This window comes from Urocitellus parryii, chromosome 5, assembly GCF_045843805.1.
Source record: "Urocitellus parryii isolate mUroPar1 chromosome 5, mUroPar1.hap1, whole genome shotgun sequence".
In the NCBI taxonomy this organism is placed as follows: domain Eukaryota; kingdom Metazoa; phylum Chordata; class Mammalia; order Rodentia; family Sciuridae; genus Urocitellus; species Urocitellus parryii.
In genome coordinates this window covers 67,365,020-67,385,959 of record NC_135535.1, presented here as the reverse complement: position 1 = coordinate 67,385,959, position 20,940 = coordinate 67,365,020, and the positions used below count along the sequence as shown (strand labels likewise).

The 20,940-nt window shown below is 39.3% G+C and overlaps 1 pseudogene; it reads left to right on the top strand.

The window, feature by feature from the left end:
- Positions 1-493: 493 nt before the first annotated feature.
- LOC113191045 (spermatid perinuclear RNA-binding protein pseudogene) lies at positions 494-4,602 on the top strand (annotated as a pseudogene).
- Positions 4,603-20,940: the final 16,338 nt, after the last annotated feature.

Below are 20,940 nucleotides of genomic sequence, written 5' to 3'. Positions count from 1 at the left end.
ACCTTGCATATCCAAGAATATATATTTTTACTCTACATATGAATGAAAACTTGCCAAAGTATAGAATTTTAGGTTCCATCTTTTTTCCTTAATATATATTGTGTATTGTCATCTAATGCTCTTCAAAAGTATAAGGACAGCATAGCACTTTTGCCACAAACAAAAGATAAGAAACAAAATAGCACCAAAAATCACAAAAGTAGTAAAAATAAAGTTTAAAAACTATGACATCAACCAGGGTAGCAGTCACCCCTGCTGGGCTGCTAGCCAGAGGCACCTGGGCACCAGATGGTGTTGACAGGGGAGCAGGAGCCGGACCTGAGTGGGTGTATTCCAGAGAACAAGTCTTCAAATACCTTTGCGGTATTTGACTCTGAGCTATCAGGGGACTCAGGCTTATGAAAAAGTACTGTCACACAAAATAGTGGCTAATGAAAGCAACAAGAAAGAAAATAAAAAGCAGGGAAAAAAAGTAAAAGTACTAGAGAAAACTATGAGATCTATTTAATCTTTTGACAAATATGATCCCATGTTATAATGCAACACTCAACAATCTCTCCATCTCTAGCGGAACTTGAGGCTGTTCAAAAACAGTGTCCACTGTTGAATGAGCTCTTTAACATGCCTCAGATTGCCTGGATGAAACAAATAAAGACACAAAAACAGGTGAGACAAAAGTGATGAAAGATAAGCCAAAGAAAACTATTCCAAGGTGGCCAGACATTGTGGGGTGTGATGAGGATTGGCTGGTTGCAAAAGCTTGCTGATTAAAGATGATATAGACTTGGAGCTGGTGTTAATGTGTAAAGCCAAACCCACAGAGACCCTGTTAAATACAAAGATAACCTTTCTACTCAGATTCAGAAACTCACCGAAAAGAAATATCATATGGGACAATATATAAATGAGGTAGCTATTATAGTTCAGAACACAAAAGAGCCTGGGCTTTGAAAGTGATAATTTCCTCCCATCTACTTAGGGATGAATTAGGAAAGTAGCATGGAGAAAATGCTGGGATGAAGATCCTATGGACTTACTGGGGAGAAACGCCTTAAAGGCTTCATGTTTTTTCCATGTGCCAAATGGTTTCAGACAAGGACACATGGATTAAAAGCATGTGTAATTTTCCTCCATATCCTGCATGGTTTATAACAAAGTCCCTACATGGGCACCATTAAAATGATGGCCCCTAGAACTTACATGTAGAAAGTCAACAGGTATTTGTAACAGACTTTTGAGTATTGGGCATGATACTGGTGGGATCTCCAGTTGAGATCCAGGATATTGCCATCCTGAACAAAGAATTGAGCAAATCATGTAGAAGTAACTGGCAGAGCAGAGATGTATGGGAAGTGAAAGTGAAAGTCACACTCTATAAAATAGAGAGGAGTGAACTAAGCAAGAAAGTGACTCAAGGTCCGCATGTCTGGGTGAGCCTTATCTTGTATGCTAAGCTGTGCCTAGGTCCCCTCTCCACATGGACCTGATCGAAGACCTTGACCCACTCATTTCCACTGGTTACCTTATTTTCACCTAATTAGAATACAGAGCCTGTGGCATAACAGCCATGGGCGATAAGCCCTCAGTGGCAGAGTTGTCATGGTAATGGGACTTATCATAAATAGGGACATAATGACTCATCTGTCTTGTACTCCAGCCAGCATTTTTCTTGTACTCTGCCTCCACCATCTTGATGTCCCTAAACTTCTACCACAGGGAGGTCTTGATACCAGTAATAGAGTGTTTGGCATCTACTTCCTTGGGGTCCTGGTCTCCATGATTCTTGTGAGAGAGACTCAGAAGATGCTCTGAGCTGTATAACCATCCAACAAAAAGAAGACATACCCTCAGTGCACAGCTTGCGCTCAGATTATCAGCCTTTGGCCAGATTTATAAATTGCTGGAGATAAGCCTTTTCAGAGTATTCCTGGTCAATTACTAATAGAAGGTACTAAGTCTTCAACTCTAAAGAAACCATTTGGAGATTTATTGGGCTCTTTATCTTTAAGGATGATAAATTCTAGGCACGGTGGCACATGCCTGTAATCCCAGTAGGCTGAGGCAGGAGGATCACAAATTCAAAGCCAAAGCCTCAGCAACTGAGAGGCACTAAGCAACTCAAATAAATAAAATAGGGCTGGGGATGTGGCTCAAGCGGTAGCGCGCTCGCCTGGCATGCGTGCGGCCCGGGTTCGATCCTCAGCACCACATACCAACAAAGATGTTGTGTCTGCCGAGAGCTAAAAAATAAATATTAAAAAAAATTCTCTCTCTCTCTCCTCTCTCACTCTCTCTTAAAAAAATACATTCTACTGTCATGCAAATAAAAATAAAAAATTCAAATAAATAAAATACAAAATAGGATAACTGTAATTATGTGGATTAGTCTCTGTATCCTCTATTCTGTACCATTGGTCTACCAGTCCATTTTGGTGCCAATACTATGCTGTTTTTGTTACTATTGCTCTGTAGTATAGTTTAAGGTCTGGTATAGTGATGCCTCCTGCTTCACTCTTCTTGCTAAGGATTGCTTTAGCTATTCTGGGTCTCTTATTTTTCCAGATGAATTTCATGACTGCTTTTTTCTATTTCTATAAGGAACGTCATTGGGATTTTGATTGGAGTTGCATTAAATCTGTATAGTGCTTTTGGTAGTATGGTCATTTTGACAATATTAATTCTGCCTATCCAAGAACAAGGTCTTCTTTAATTTCTTTCTTTAGCATTCTGTAGTTTTTGTTTTAGAGGTCTTTTACATCTTTTGTTGATTCCCAAGGGTTTTGTTTTGTTTTGTTTTGTTTTTGAGGTTATTGTGAATGGGTTAGTTTTCCTCATTTCAGAGGATTTGTCACTGATGTACAGAAATGCCTTTGATTTATGGGTGTTGACTTTGTATCCTGCTACTTTGCTGAATTTATTCACTAGTTTTAGAAATTTTCTGGTGGAATTTTTTGGGTCTTCTAGGTATAGAATCATATCATCGGCAAATAGTGCTAATTTGAATTCTTCTTTTCTGATTCGTATCCCTTTAATTTCTTTCATCTGTCTAATTGCTCTGGCATCATACTACAGGGACATAGCCACATCAATGTTTCTAGCAGCATAATTCACAATAGCTAAACTGTGGAATCAACCTAGATGCCCTTCAGTAGATGAATAGATAAAGAAAATGTGGTATATATACACAATGGAATATTACTCAGCAAGAAAAGACAATAAAATCATGGCATTTGCAGGTAAATGGATGGAGTTGGAGAATATAATGCTAAGTGGAGTTAGCCATTCCCAGAAAACCAAATGCCAAATGTTTTCTCTGATATAAGGAGGCTGATTCATAGTGGAGTTGGGAGGAGGAGCATGGGAGGATTAGATGAAAATAGATAGGACAAAGGGGTAGGAGGGGAAGGGAGAGGGAATGAGGGTAAAAAAGATGGTGGAATGAGATGGATATCATTACCCTAAGTACAGGTATAAAGACACCAGTGGTGTGAATATACTTTATATACAACCAGAGATATGAAAAATTGTGCTCTATATATGTAACATGAATTGTAATGCATTGTGCTGTCATATATAACAAATTAGAATAAAAAATAAATTTTAAAAAAATACAAAATAGGGCTGGAGATGTGGCTCTGTGGTTAAATGCCTATGAGTTCAAGCCCTAGTACCTACCCCAATCCCAAAAATATGATCTCCATAAAAAGATGAAACAAATTTTAAGGAAAATCCTAGATAGTAAAGCAGTAGATCTTATGAATGTATTTACGAGGCTAAGTCAGATCAGACCTGGGCTTCAGCATAAGCTCCTGCCTCAGTCTAGCCCTGTCCATGCCCCAGTCTTCACAATGTCTGTAGGTGTGGATGGCTCAACATATGAAGCCTCAGGACCATTTAAGAAAACAGCCCCCTTCAGATAGCAGTGAAGGCATTATAGGCCATGGGATACCCAGCAGGATTTGATAAAGCTGCTGAATGTATGGATTCCAATGAAAAATCAGATAATGAAAGAAAAAATGAAAGTGACTTCAAACTCAAGCAATAATACTAGAAATTCTACAACTGAAACGTCCAGTACCTTAGAGGTAAGAACCCAGGTCTCTGTCCTCTCAGCAAGTGACAAAAATCATACAGTGGAACTCTATGAAAAAGGAAGAGGTCTCAAGTGTGCGCTCCTCTCAGAGACCAGTGGAAGCCTTGACAAGCACTTCGTGATGGAGTAAAAGTAGACGTACAGGAGTTCAGAGGCGCAGGTCCAAATAAGAAAGGGGCAAAGGCAAGTGCCATTTTAGCTGACCTGGACAAGCTGGTTTTTTTGGATTCAATGTGGCAAATAATAAAAGAAAAAGAGTATTCCTCAGGCAAAGAATGTTGTGAATGCAGCCGTGTCCACAGTAGTTGAAGAGTTGGGGATAGAGGAAGAGGAACTCAGGACCCCAGGGAGCTTGCCTTGGGGCTGCAGTGGCTCCTGGCTGTACAGCTCCAGTCTGTGGAACACCATGGGGTTACAGCTCAGCCACCCCTGCCTGTGGTTTGTCCAAGAAAATGGCTCTGTTATCCATTAGGAAATTCCCAACTATCTATTCCCCACCCTCATTTTGATCTTTCATACTGAACAATACAATATAGTACAATATGTCAGACAAAAAGCATTTTTCTTTCTTTGATCATATACTTGACCAAAATTATTTGTAAAGATCATCTTTCCTACCTTTTTATTTTAACAAGTACAGATTTATTTCTCTAAAACTTGAAAACAAACAAAAAAGAAGCCAGTTCTATGAAATAGCACTTCACCTCTGAAAAACAATGTATATCAGCCCTTCTGTTCTAGAGAAATAAATGTCTAGCAGTTTAAAGTTTAAGTTTTAAGAAAGTATCCACTTATGTAAAATTAAATTTGTGAAAGATGTAGTCTCAAACACTGTTCACAAATAAATTGCTTTATAATAAAAAATAACATTGCAGAAAAGGCAATAAGCATATTATAGTAATAGTAGAAACACAAACACACCAGTTAAAAGGAAAATACTTAAGATTAGTTCCCAAAAAAAAGTACTATATGCTATATACAAAATGGTTCATAAAGGCTTTTGAGAAAGGAGTTACCGGGGGTTGAACTCAGAGGCACTAGACCAATGACCCACATCCCCAGTAATATTTTTTGTATTTTATCTAGAGATTGGGTCTCACTGAGTTGTTTAGTGCCTTGTTTATTGCTGAGGCTGGCTTTGAACTCGTGATTCTCCTGTCTCAGTCTCCTGAGCCACTGGGATTACAAGTGTGTGCCACCGTGCCCGGCTGAAAGTTGTTTTTTTTTTTTAATTGTACTAAGATCTAAACTGAAAATGCATTCAAACAGAAAGCAGTTGTCAGAAATGAATTTAAAGGAAAAAAATAGGTAAAGGGTCTAGCATACATGCAGTATATGCTCAACAAATATCTGCTGGTTGAACTAATAACAATTTCAAATTTTGAAATCAATAATTCACAATGATGTCTACAAGCCAAAGAAGATATAATAACCAAGAACCTTTACTGCTTACATCACAGCATAATATACCATTGAAAACAACAAGGGAGTTGGGTGCAATGACATATGCCTGTAATTCCAGCGGCTCAGGAGCCTGAGGCAGGAGGATGGTGAGTTCAAAGCCAGCTTCAGCAACTTATCAAGGCCCTGTCTCTAAATAAAAAATATATATATAAAGGGCTAGAGATGTGGTTCAGTGGTTAAGCACCATTGAGTTCAATCCCTGGTACCAAATAAAAGAAAGAAAGAAAAAAAAGAAGACAACAAGGGAAATGAACAAGTTAACAATAATTATGAAAGATATTAAACATCTTTTGCAGTTTTTACCAATTAAATAGACAAGACAAAAGCAATGGCAAAAAAAGTGGACAACACAATAGTGTTCTAATAACAATACATACAACTGTGTAAATCCATATCCCTTGATAAATTTACAAAACATTATCAAATAAAAAACTCCATAGAATTCTAAAAAATAAAAATGTGACAAATTAAATTCTCTTTATAATGTAGTAAAATAACATACATGTGTGTATATAGAGATATAGATATAAATATTTAGATGCATATTGAATAAATAGTAACCAAAAGAAGCAAAACCATTTGCAATTTCTTGAACATTCTAATAAAAACTATTTAGATAAAGTTGGGAATGTAGCTTAATGGTAGAGCACTTGCCCACCATGAATGAGGCCTTGGGTTCAATCCCCAGCACCACAATAAATATAAATAAGTAAATATTTACATACATATGTGTGTGTGTGTATATGTGTGTGTGTGTAAAACATATAATAGAAACAAAGTAATCGAACATAAAATACATTGTATTAACTATTCATATTGCTGACAGTATATTGAAAAATAAAGTAACAATGAATAAATGGATCCAACTGACAAGGCCAACAAAATTAAATTAAGACAAGCAGAAGTCAGGGAAGGAGAGGTACTGGAGACTGAATTGGAACATTAGAATATTCCATGCTTTTATAATTATGTCAAAATGGATTCTACTCTCATATATAACTAAAAAGAACCAATAAAAAAATTATGATTAAAAAAGAAAAAGAAAGAAAAGTAGGCCAGACGCAGTGTCGATGCCTGTAATCCCAGTAGCTCAGGAGGCTTAGACAGGAGAATTACAAGTTCAAAGCCAGCCTCAGCAACAGTGAGGCACTAAGACCCTGTCTCTAAATAAAATACAAAATAGGGCTGAGGATATGGCTCAATGGTCGAGTGCCCCTGATGGTCAATCCCTGGTACACAACCCCCCAACCAAAAAAAAGAAAAGAAAGAAAAAGGGAAAATCTGAGAGTGATGTCGGAAAGAGAGTAGAATAGGATTTTCAGTGCTCATCCCTTAATAAAAACACCAATTGGAACAACATTCCAAGCACAAAAACACCTTCACAAGAGCTAAGGAAACCAGGTGAGAGGGTAGAGTACCTGGGTGTATCAGAAAAATAAGAAAGGAACCACTGAAGAGAATAGGAAGGACAGTTTCATAAGGCAGACTCAGAACAAGTATCACATGTTGGCTCTCGTCTTTGGGATCTTGCAGGGAGGGGGAGTCAACATGAAAGTAGAAAGGAACGGGAAACCCACCAGGGAGTAAGAAAGGGTAATACGATAGATATGATCAAAGTACATTATGTGCAAGTATAAAATTGTCACATTATTTTCTACAGTTAACATTTACTAATAATTACAATTTCTTTAAAAGGAAGGACAGTTTCACATTACCAAGATCACCCCTCCCCCAAGCCCAGGTAGAACATACTAAAAAGGGAAGAACATTCCCCATGGGGAAAGAAAAATGAGAACCAAACTTTGCCTCAGACCCCAACACTGGATCCACCCCAATAAACGACATTTCAGGCCCAGATTCCACATCATACCTTCAGACTGAGCCTCCAGGCCTTCCCCACTGCCAGTTATCCTGTAGTAGCCCAAGGCACCAAACTGGCCCTAGCACCAAACTGGTCTTGGTGACCCCATGCCTCGGGGCCCACTCCATCCCAGTTATCCCCACAGCCCTGATTATCAGGCTGGTACCCAGGGTCCTAGTCTATAGGCCTACATCAGCACCAGAACAGCCCCCAAAACCCCAGAATCCAGGCCAACCCCCGCAGCCCCAGGCTCCAACTGCCCCAGCATTGTGCTGGCCTCCAAGGCCGTAGTATTCAGTCCTGCTCCAGTGCCAGGCCAGCCCCCTACCCCTAATCATCAACACTTACAGATCCAGCCTCCAGGCCAGCCTAGTGCCAGTCCATGTCCCAGATTCACACTCCAGACTTAGCAGAAGCTCCAGGCCCACCCCACAATCAAGTCAGCCCCAGTGACCACAGGATCCAGGCCACACCCAAGAGCATACTTGCCTCAGCAGCTCCAGACCCCAGGCCCGCATGTACAGATCCAGCTTTCAGGCTTTCCCCAGACTCAGACCAGTAACCACAGACCCCAAGTCCATATCAGGCCCTGCTCTCCCAGGAGGAAGTCTACCCCAGCACCAGGCCAGTCTCTACAGCCCAAGACTTCAGGTCTGTTCCAACACTAGGCCATCCCAGCAGCCCCAGACTCCATCCAAGTCAGGCCCAAGGACTCAGATCCAGGTAAACCCAGGCTGCAGACCATACCAGACCCAGACCAACCACGAAACCCCTGGCTTCAGGCCCGCCCCAGTAGCAGGTCAGCAATCCTGGCCTCAAGCAGCAGACCAGCACCTATAAACATAGGTCAAGGCCTGCCAAGTACTAAGCTGATCCCTGCAGACCCACACTCCAGCAGACCTAGGGCCCAAGCCTATTTCAGAGCACCCAGCATCCAAGTGCAGCTCAGTAGGCCCTGGCACTTGGCCAGCATCCACAAGCCCAGGTTCCAAATCAGTCCCTATAGCCCCAAGTCCCAGGCCAGCTCCTGTGGACCTAGGTTCCGGACCAGCACTCCAAGACCTAAACCACCCTCCCTGGACCCAAGCTCCACACTGGCTCCAGCACCAAGAACTGAACACAGACTTCCTGGGAACATTAGCACTCAGGTGATGCACATGTAACTGAAAGACTGATGTTACCACATGCAAATATATCTCTGACTCCCAAGCACCTGAGGAAGAACTAAAACAGAGCCAAGTTTTCCTTGTCTTGAGCATGGGTTGGCATGAAGAGACCAGAGTGCAGAAGTGAGCACCTGGAAGTGGGCCTGGCAATTTGCTGCCACACTACTGGCACATAGGAACAAAGATGCCTTTCTCTCAGGAGACTGTTACCACTTAAGGAACTCAAATAGTGAGGCTTTTGCCACAATGAGCAAGCCAAAATGCTAATACAAACAGGCAATGAAAAAGAGAACCATTAAACAGAATAACCAAAGCAACCCATTAAAACTGTTGAAAGAGATAGACATGGGCCTAAACAATTTCTCTAGAAAAAAACAAAATAGGAGTGAAGGTACTTAGTGAGGTTCAAATAAAACAAAAGACATCCCAAATCCAAGAGCTGCAATCTCATTATTTACAAGTCAGACTTCCAGTGTTAGCTTAGAAGTATAGAAAGCTGGAAAGATCACTCTCACCCTTACAACAAGGAAAAGGCTGGGCAAACTGAAAATTAACAACTTTTCTTGACCCATCAGAGAACTGGGGCCATAGAGCAGATGGCAGTATAGAAATCAATCTGGAGGCCAAGCATGGTGACACATGCCTATAATCCCAGAGACTTGGGAGGCTGAGGCCCAAGGATTGCAAGTTCAAGGACAGCCTCAATAACTTAGGGAGGCCCTCAGCAACTTGGTGAGACCCTCTCTTAAAATAAAAAATAAAAAGACTTGGGGACATAGCTCAGTGGTAAAGCACCCCTGAGTGGAATCCCCAGTACCTAAAAGAAATCAATCAATCAATCTGGTAAGAGGCAGGAGCCTTCAGAGAGACACAAAACCTAAGCATTTTCTTACTTAGGACAGAAACTTCTGCATGTCACATAAACTAAAACTTTTGAGAAATTTCTGGAGGCCCCAGAAAATTCTGTGAAGCTCCAAAGGGCCATAGTTATGGGAGTGTCCCACCTTCTTACAGTCTTTTCCTTCAGGAACCCTAACTTGGTCTCCCAGAAAGGAGGAAAGAGGAGCCAAAGAAAGCCCTCCCCATGATGCTGGCTGACAAATTCTGCCAAACTCCTGTTTCCCCTGGGGTACAAAAGAATTACTCTACAGCATGAATGAATCAAATCCTATACCCTAAGGGTATAATGCAATCCCCTGAAATCAGGGAAAGAGATTCAAACCTTAGCCTGAGGAAAATGGTGCATGTGGAAAGGTAAATGTACTAGAAGGATCAAAACAGTTCTGAGAAATAAGAATGAAATCAGAGAACTCACAATACTCAGTTCCAAGACTCACTACACAGAGTAATCAAGACAGTGATGGATCAGCCAAAAAGCAGCAAAGGAATAGACAAGAGATCAGTGAAACTAAATAGAGTCTAGAAAAAATCTACACAAATCCAAATGGTTTTAAAAGGTGTAAAGGCAACTCCATGGAGAAAGGACAGTCTTTTCAACAAGAGGAACATCTGGATGGTAAAGGGAAAATACAAATTATAAATAAGAGGCTAATTTTTTGTGTTGAAATAAAGAAAGAGACTTCTTCCCCCTCCCTTTTTCTTAGAACATTTATTTTTTTAAAACCATGTAAATCCTTTGTCTCTTTGAAATGTATGTAAATCTGTTTAGAAGCCAAAGAGTCCTCTTGCCAGCTTTAAGTACCTATAATGTCTTTCTCATGGAGCTGGGATCTATGTCTTTAAAATGGTGCCCTTTTCTCCTAGTTTTGTGGTCTGAAGGAAGCCTATCTCAATAAGAGTCTCACTCCAACTTTCAAAACTAGTTTTGTCATAATAGCATAAGAAATTTGCTTTCCCTTTGGATAAAATCATTTAACAAATACAGAAAGATGCCTCAATTACCAGATGAATCTAGGATGAGTATATAACAAATGGTGCTTAGCAAGAAGAGTGAAGCAGGAGGCATAAAAATACCAGACCTTAAACTACTACAGAGCAATAGTAACAAAAACAGCATAGTATTGGCACCAAAATAGAAATGTGTTGGGGGCTGCGATCAAGTCAAGATGGTGCCTGGCAGTTTGCCAGGAGGAGTGGTTTGTGAGGCAACACCACTGAGCCATTAAGATGGTGGGGATTCCTTATTGGCTGATTGCTGTATCTGAATGATGATAATTGAGACAAGCTGTGTGTAATCAGTTAAATATATACCTCTGCTGTTCTGTAATAAAGCAGTTCCTGCTTCAACCTTCAAGTTGCTTGTCACCTTCCGGTTATTTGGCCCAGCTGGATTGCAGCAGAAATGTACAAAATAGAAGACACAGAGACAAACCCACATAAATATGGTTATCTCATACAAAGGCATGAAAAACATACATTGGAAAAAAAGGCAGCCTATTCAACAAATGTAGGGAAAATGTGTTGTTGTGTTGGTAAAATGGGAAATCCATATGTAACAAAATGAAATTAAACCACTATCTCTCACCCTGCATAAAAATCAACTCCAAGTGAATCAAAGACTTAGGCACTAGAACAGAGACCCTGCACCTAATAGAAGAAAAAGTAGACCCAAATCTTCATCATGTTGGCTTAGGACCTGAGTTCCTTAATGAGACTCCTAAAACACAAGAAATAAAATTAAGAATTGATAAATGGGATGGATTCAAACTAAAAAGCTTCTTCTCAGCAAAGGAAACAATAATGTGAAGAAAGAGCCTATGTAATGGGAAAAAATCTTTACCACATGCACCTCAGATAGAGCACTAATTTCTAGGATACATAAAGAACTCAAAAAAACTTAACATCAAAAAAAACCAAATAATCAATAAATGAGCTAAAAACCTGAACAGACACTTCACAGAATCTTCACAGAATAAATACAGTCAATCAACAAACATGAAAAAAATGGAGCACAACTTCTCAGCACCATGTATAGCCAGAGAAATGAGAAGTTGTGCTCCATTTGGGTTTCATCATCTCTAACAATTAGAGAAATGCAAATCAAATTTACTCTAATATTTCATCTCACTTCAGTCACAATGGCAATTATCAAGAACACAAGCAATAATAAGCATTAGGGATGTGGGGAGAAAGGTACACTCATACTTTGCTGGTGGGACTGCAAATTGGTACAACCACTCTGAAAAACAGTATGGAGATACCTTAGAAAACTTGGAATGGAACCACCATTTGACTATCCCACCTCGGTTTATACCCAAATCACTTAAAATCAGCATTCTACAGTGACACAGCTACATTAATGTTTAGAGCAGCTCAATTCACAATTGTTAAACTATGGAACCAACCTAGATGCCCTTCACAGATAAATGGGTAAAGAAAATGTGGTACATATACAAAAAGAAGAATGAAATTATGGCATCTAAGGTAAATGGATGGAGTTGGAGAATATCATGCTAAGTGAAGTTAACCAATCCCCCCAAAAAACAAAAACTGAATGTTTTCTCTGATAGGATAGGGAATCATGAAGAACCTATGGTTTGTGTAGAGGGGAGAGAGGATAGGTGTGGGGTTGTGGGGATGGGAAGGATGGTAGAATGAAACAGACATTATTACCCTATATACACATATGTTTACACTACTGGAGTGACTCAGTACTGTGTATAGCCAGAGAAATGAGTTTTCATAAATGAGAGAACTTCCAATAACTTTGAGATTGTGTTTGGAGATTTGTTGTGCTCTATTTGTATACAATGTGTTAAAATGCATTCTAATATCATGTATAACTAACTAGAACAAATTTTTTAAATGGTGCTTTTACTTATTGCTTATTATGAAAATATGTATGGAATGGGTTGCATCTGCTTGGCTATTGTGATATAATAAGAAAATCTATTTCTCCAGTTTCTGGCACAGAGCTCCTAAAATCTTTGTTATTTCCTAAGTGACAGGAACATCTTTTATTATTTTATTTCATTAACAATATTAGCCATTATTTCAATATTAACAATTATTACATGAACAATATTCTTTCTTTGATAGAATAGAAAAAACTAAAGATAGGCATAGGGAGACCAAAGAAGGAAAAGGAGACTGTAAGTTGAACCTGAAAGCCCTAGGCTAAAGTTCTTCGTTCCCTTCTCTCCAAGCCAGTCTTCCTCCCAGGCCCGCCACTCTCCACGCCAGGTTTTCCCCAGACCTGTCACTCCTAAATTCTGGGAAATCTACAAATCTCCATACAAAATCTCAAAGTTATCGGAAGTTCACACATTTTTTTTTTAATAAGAGAGAGTGAGAGAGGAGAGAGAGAGAAAGAGAGAGAGAATTTTTTTTAATATTTATTTTTTTTTTTTTAGTTCTCGGCGGACACAACATCTTTGTTGGTATGTGGTGCTGAGGATCGAACCCGAGCCGCACGCATGCCAGGCGAGCGCGGTACCGCTTGAGCCACATCCCCAGCCCAAGGAAGTTCACACATTTACGAAAACTGCTCTGTGCGATGTACTAACACATGTTTTCAGAACAGATTGAGCAAAGGGAAATACAATATTTTAAGGAACCTATAAATTGGGGTACATTCCAAACACCATCTATTGATCAGATAACAGACAACATCAAAGATTCTGAAAACAGCCAGGCCACCATAAGCCATCTTGTGATCACCAGATTAATGTAATGACCACGTCATACCTTCCCGTGATGACTCCTCACAAAGTTTGCTTCAAAGAAGAGCTCAAGACCCCAAAAATGCTTCTCACCATGAAGACAAGCTGGATTCTGCCCTGAGAATGTACATCGTCACCTTTTACTATCTAATAAAGCTCTTCCTTTTTGCTAAAACCAGATGTGACCTTAAATTCTTTTCTGTGATGTGTCACAAGCCCAGTTCTGAGCAGAGGTGGCTCTGGAGAGACATCATTGAACCCCCTTGTGGTGACATGTCCACCATACCTGAGCTTATGCTAATGTAGCAATTTAAGAATGAGCCCCTCAATAGCTTCAAGATGAAAGATGGTCACCAGAAAGACCCAATATGTGATTAGGGAGTGAGAACTTCCAACTCTGGGGAGGGCTGGAGAGGTTTAAAAACTCTGAAACAGAGAGATTGGGAAAGCATCTAAATTGGTAAACACCTTCGGGGGAAGGAAGAGTGTCTCACCCTGGGAGGACAGGGAATCTCAGTGCACCTTCCCTATGCCTCACCCTATATATCTTATATTTTGCTGTTTCTGGATTGTATCTTTTATAATAAACTAGTGATAAGAAAGAATTCTGAGCTGTCCTAAATTTCATTAATTTGGCCTCTTTGAGACAACTAGAACCAAGGTGAGGGTCCCGCTCTGATCACTTCAAGGTCCTTGAACCAAGCACCCATGTTTTCTATCTGACGCTGAGGCTTTATTAGGCTTCTCTGTTTTGGTTTCTGAGTCATCTGTAAGTGGCTGTCCTAGACATCTGTGGCAGAGTTGCCAGTCTGGAGCTGATGAGTTATTTGAAAGAATGCTCTCAAGTCTAGAGCTACACTTTTTTTGAATCTACAAGTTTTGCCTAACTGGTTTTTCCCCCTCTTTGTTCTCAATTGCTTTTGGTTTGTCTAAAATACTTTGAGCATACAGTGACATCTTGTGGTTCTTGATATAATTTCTTTTTTTTTAACTTTTATTTATTTATTTTATGTGGTGCTGAGGATGGAACCCAGTGCCTCACATGGGCTAGGCAAGTGCTCTACCACTCAGCTACAACCCCAGCACCCCCTTGATATAATTTCAATAATTACAATTTAGATTTTAATCATTCTCAGACTGTTCAACACTATTACCTATGTAACTATTTAAATGACAATGAATTAAAATTTGGCTAGAGAAAAAATATCAACCCTGTATGAGAACCACCTTTTCAGACACACAGGAAAGTTTCCTAATATCCGGCATCAGTTGTACTATTTAAATAAAAAATAAATTCAATTAAATTCAAAATTCTCTTCCTCAGTAGATCCTAGGCACACTTCAAGGGCACAATAGCCATGGGTTACTAATAGCTACTAAATTACTGCAAATTTAGACTTTCTAAGATCTCTGCATGGATATTCAGTCCCTACTGTCCAACAAGTCAATCAAACCAACCCATTCTAAGTATTGTCTCATTATGTCTTATCATAAATTCAATGATCTAGTCAAATTTCTGAAGACCAAGACTGATAACTGAAGAAACTGGGACGTTAATATGGCAGAGAGCAGAAGTCAGGAAAAGCATCTATTTGCCTGATTTGAGATTGAGCCCAGGAGTGCTTAACCACTGAGCCCTATCCCCAGACTTTTTTTTTTTTAATGTTTTATTTTAAAACAGGGTCTCACTATGTTGGTCAGGCACTCACTAAATTGCTGAAACTGGCTTTGAATTTGCAATCCTCCTGCCTCAGCCTCCCAAGCCACTGGGATTACAGGCATGTGCCACTGCACCTGGCTGATAAGCTGTTTTCTTAAGGTAAGTAGATGAATCTTGGGAAGAAAAGGGTGTTCACCTACCTCCAGATCACAGGGTTCTCATCACTGGCAACACTGCAAACATTTATTTATCTGGCCATAGTGTTAGGAAAGGGTCACGAGTTTCTCTCCTTTCACTTTCCTGCTGTGTTTTTCAAACTAAAGGCCTCAAGTGTTTGGCAAACACCTCTCCTCATATCCTGCACCTTGAATGATCTCATATTCTTTGCCCTGATGCTAACTAGAATTCCATAGATTCCTGATAGCTCGGCTACCTCTAGGAACTGCAGGTTGCAAATTAGAATTACATTTAATCCAATGACCATTGTTTGTGTTTCTGATTTTTACTTTTAGGATCTCTTTCCAGAAGAGCTGCTGCCTAACAAGCTTAAAAAAAAAAAAAAAGGAGCACAGTTGTGTGAAGTTTCTCTTGTTGAACCCTCTACTTCCAATCAGGGCACAATGAAAATCATGGCAAAGTGCTTGGTTTGATTTTATGTTGTTTTGTTTTGTTTTCCTTCAAATTTTATTTTCATACCATGGTTAAATGAAAGATCAATGGAACTAAAACAAAAAATGGTACATTTTGGATGGTAACTTGTCAATGTTTATCAGGGTTTTTTTAAGTGTGCTTTTGAACCACAAACTTCATCCTTCAGAATCCATTGTTGCAAATATTGAAACAAGAAAGAAATATTTACACAAATATGTATGTATTGTATATTATTGCCAAAAAAAAGTTCAGCAACCTAAACATCTGTCTCTAATTAACTTACTGTTAATTCTATTCTGCCACTGTACAAAGAATGAGATGAATGGAATAGACTAACTGGAAGGATATCTATAGAATAGAAATAATCAAGGTATGGATTGATGAGTATTATATAATTAAAATTTACTTTTAGATATATATACAACAAAATATTAAGTGATACTCTTCTCTTGCCTTAAGATTTCAGCTAACTCCCAAATGGTTATGTTATTAAGAGATAAGTATTTCAATATCCTGAAAAGAGAATAGCAAGGCACTACCAGGCACCATATTCAGGATTTAACAAAAGATAGAAAACAGTCCTGAGACACTGAACCCTCAAATCTCCAATAAGTTTGTGTTAAAAAGAAGACTAGAAATGTAATTGGAAAAAAAAAGAAATTTAATGAGTTGCTGATAGAAATAGAAAGAAATCTTGGGGGGCTGGGGCTGTAGCTCAGTGGCAAAGCCCTTGCCTAGCATGTGTGAGGCACTAGGTTTGATCCTATCACTGCATTAAAATAAATAAATAAAATAAAATCATGCTGTACATCTACAACTACAAAAAATAAAATAAAAAGAATTCTTGGAGTAGAAAATCCACATATGTAGAGAAAATTTGAGAGAAGATCAATAAAACAGAAATTTATCAAAACTGATCAAGAAATAATAAAATGCAAATAATTAAATAGAAACAAAATTTAAACATAATAAAGCACATAATTAAAAGAACTATATGCTAAAAATTGAAAACCTAAAGGGGCAGGGGTGTAGCTCAGTGGTGTACTGCTTGCTTGGTATCACAGGGCCCTGGATTCGAACCCCAACACTGGAGAGGAAAAAAAAAAGACTTAAGGGGCTGGGTTTGTGGCTCAATGGTAGAGCGCTTGCCTGGCACGTGTGAGGCCCTGCCTGGGTTTGATCCCCAGCACCCCATAAAAATAAATAAATAAAATAAAGGTATTATATCCATCTGCAACTAAAAAATATTTTTAAAAAAAGACTTAAGAATTGAAAACCTAAGCCAGGCATGATAATACACACCCTGTAATCATAGCTACTAATTTGAGGACAGTCTTAGCAACTGAGACCCTGTCTCAAAACAAAACAAAATAAAAGAGCTGTGGATCTGGCTTAGTGGTAGAGTGTTCCTGGGTTGAATCCTCAATACTGCCATATATATATATACACACACACATATATATATACACTCACACACACATATATATTTTTTAAACTTAGATAAATACACTTTGGAACAAAAATAAATAGATATTTTAGTAGACTAACAACTATTAAAGAAATAGAGTTAAAGACTATTCCCTTCCAAAAATCCAAACATAGATGGCTATACAGATTAATTCAACCAGACTTAAAGAAAAGTGGCTATTTTCCTTATTATCCAAGGTTATTCCAAAAAGTAGGGGAGAAAAACAACTTCCAGTATCATTTTAAGAAACTGCAGTATAATCTTGATTTCAACACCAGATAAATGAAAGAGAAAGAAAATACAGATCCATTTCACTCATGAATGTAGGTACAATAAACCTAAATAAAATATTAGTTAACTGATATGTCATTATATTAAGAAAACAATACACAGAACCATGTAGGGTTTATCTCAGGAATACAGGGAAATTCAGCATCCGAATATCTATCACTGAAATTCACTCTAAAGGAGAAATGTCATTATCTCAATCTGTTCTCTAAATGCTTTTGGTAAGGTTTGATAGCTATTATTTTTTAACTCTTAAGAAACTAGAAATAGAGGAAATTTTAATTTGGAAAGATTATATACCAAACCTTATGGTAATCATTGTGCTTCATAGAGAAACCTTATAGTGACTATCTTAAAGACTGAGAATAAGGAAATCTTGCCAAATACCCCCCTTACTGTTTTAATAATAATATTATTATTACCATTATTATTGATATTATTATTGTCTGACAGTGTTGGGAACTGCCACAAGGGAATCAAGTGCCCCTTAGCTTTGAGCCATGAGAGTGTGGAGATGTGGCGAACCAGCCATGGGCTGTGTGTGTGTGAACTATGAGCACTGAGCACACAGGGTGGACTGAACTGACGTTGTCCCTCTATTTGGGTGGGCAACGGAAGGGTCTTTTCGCTTACTCTGCCTTTGATCCCCACACAGCACATGAGATGGGCATGGCCTTCCTAGATGTCAGTCAACCTGCTGACAGCAAGACATCAAAAAGCTAGACTCAACCCCCTGAAACCTGACCCCTTGCCTCATTTGAATGCCCCAATAAAAGGGTTTAGTATGTGCTCCTCGATCTCTTTCTTGCCTGCCTTGCCCCCGTCTTGTGGGAGCTGCAGCTGAGAGCAGTCCCTGAACCCAAAGAAAAGGTATTTTCTGTGTCTATGTCTTTATTTAGTCCCCAAATTCACTTGGAGTGACCCTGATCAGTTGAATCATGTGACAGGACATTATCGTCAACTTCCTTGGAAAATCATTATTGTCTCAGCATCAATAAAGTTAATGTGTATAAAATATGGAAAGATGGCCAGAAGTGAGGTAGACAGCAAGTTCCAACATTTCACAACACAGAAAGGAGGCAGCAAAGAAAAAGCAGAACTGAGAGGTGGTTGTTGCCAAAAGTTTGGTCCTTTTCCCTGAAGTAAATCCAATAATGAACATGGTTTTGAGAAAAAAGAAAAAGAAGTTTTATTCCTTTGTTAACAAAGGAGAAACACAGAGGACTCCTGTCCCAAAGGCTGTGATTCTGCCCATCAGCAGGAACAGGGGGCCTTTAAAGGGGTCTTTAAAGTTTCATAGACCAGTGACAGGACAGTCCCAGGGTGGGGTGGGGTGGGGGATAAACCTCAGCCAGTGGTAAGACAATCCCTGGAAAGGCAATATCCATCAAGCCTAGATCGGCCATCTCTGGGAGGAAGCCAAAACAGTGATCCTTCCCAAAATAAATCCTTTCCCAGTGACAATACAATGAGACCCTAGAGGAAAGAGATAAATACTGAATGCTGACCCCAGACCCTTCACTCTTCTCCAAGTAAAAACATTACCCAGTAAAAAAAAAAAAAATCTCAAATTTTCACAAACCTGTTTCCTGAGTGCTCAAACTGACATGCTCTGTCAACCTATATAAGCATAGACTCCCCCTTTGGTCAGTGGCTCATTTTCCACTAGGAAGGTGGGCCCATCAGACATGTTATTTCATTGCTGGATAAAGACTGTGCTGATCTGTGAAGTTTGCACCCAGCTCAGTCATTTTGTGCTAACACTGGTACCATCCCCAAAGTCTGGATTCCTTCCTTCCAATGGTGTCTTTAAGATCGTCACTGTCCTATTTTTTTTTACCCCACTTGAATCAAATGTATGAAATATGATATTGCCACAGTCTGGCTGGGCAAATAATTGGGAGGTGACAAGCAACTTGAAGATTGAATCGGGAACTGCTTTATTGCAGGGCAACAGCGGTATGTATAATCAACTGATTACACACAGCTTGATTCAATTAGTATCATCTAGATACAGCAATCAGCCAATAAGGAATTTCTACCATCTTAATGGCTCAGTGGCATTGGCTCACAAACCACTCCTCCTGGCAAACTGCCAGGTGCCATCTTAACTTGGTTGTGGCCCTCAACATGATATGTCAAGATCATTGTAATGTTTTGAGTAACCAATAAAAAAAAGAAATAATAATTAAAAAATCATGTTTTTATTGAAAAAAAAAAGATAGTCACTGTCCTGATTCATCTATTTACACTAACTGCCTGACCTTTGTTCTTGGTTCAAAAGCACAAAGTGGACCACTGTTACAGTTGGCTGAGGGCTCCACAGGGTGGCTGTGAACCTCTGGCTCAATTTTCTTTTCACAATTTGGTTTTAAGCTATTGCTCTGTTTTAAGAACTCTGCTGTTATCTCACACTTTAAATTTTGTATTCTTTCCAAATGTTTTTAAGTGGCTGAACTTAAGAGGTTTTTCACTCAACCCTCTCTCTTTGTTGCTCCTCCCCCTTCCTGTGTAAGGTCAGGTGCTGGTGATCAAAAGGAGGCAGATTAAAAGCAGCTGAATGAGGCTTTATTGAGATCCACTTCCAGGCAAGACCCTCCAGACCAACAGAGCAGGTCTGGAGAATCACACCCAGGCTCAGCCGAATTGGAATTTTATTGGGCTTAGGGCAGGAAGAAAGGGCTTGGGGCAGGAAAGGGATATAAATAAACAAAATAAAGGTATTGTGTCCACCTACAACTAAAAAATAATAAATAAATAAATAAAGCTGCCTGGGCTGTAGAAAGATGGCCAAAGAGAGCCTGGCCTCTGCCCTGCCTTCCAACCCATTTGCCTGGGCGGGGGGTGGGGGGTGGAGAGAGATGTAGCAATAAGTTCCAGCACTGTCAGTTCACAACCAGGGGACAGGAATAGTCTCCCCCATTTTAAGATCTCACAGGAGACCCCATTTGGACAGGGAATATTCATCACCGGGGCAAAGCAATTCTTATTATGACAGAATCCCATCAAACTAAATGCCTGGGGAGACTGGCAGAATAAATAACTGAACCCAGAAAAGAAAAAAACAGAAACTAAGGCCAACCTGTGTTTTGTAGGCAGCCTCTGCAAAGGGATATTCAAGGAATCCTAAAGAAAAGGATGGAAAGTTCCTCCTCCATTGCATATCAGTATGTGTAGTATAAGAAAAAGTTCCAAAAAGGAGCCTCTGGGTACAACTGACAGTGGGGACCTCACTTAAAGTTGATGGCATTATGATAATGATAAAGTCAGATCAGGCTCAAAAATATCCTGTGCTCCAACCCCTTGGATGCAACCTGGCAGAAAAAGATTAAGGCACAGTTTTTGTATATGCTGGAGAGTTCAACCCTCCCCTGAGATTAAATTTGTTGTGTAAATTACATGTACAGATAGCATAAGGTCTGTTTCATAATATTAATTTAAGAAAGATTCCAAAACTAGAAAAGATACAAAAAAAGTTATAGTTGTGGAAATATATTTTATTACAGAAAACTGGAAGGTAAAAGAAATATTTCTGGAATGTGAAAGTATTTTGTCTGGTAAAGTAATCTTCTTGGACTAAATTCTAAGATGAAAGAGGACAAAACCAGGATGTAAAGTTGTGAATGTCTAAGTAAGTCACAGAAGGTTTGTGAAAGGTAAATCTCAA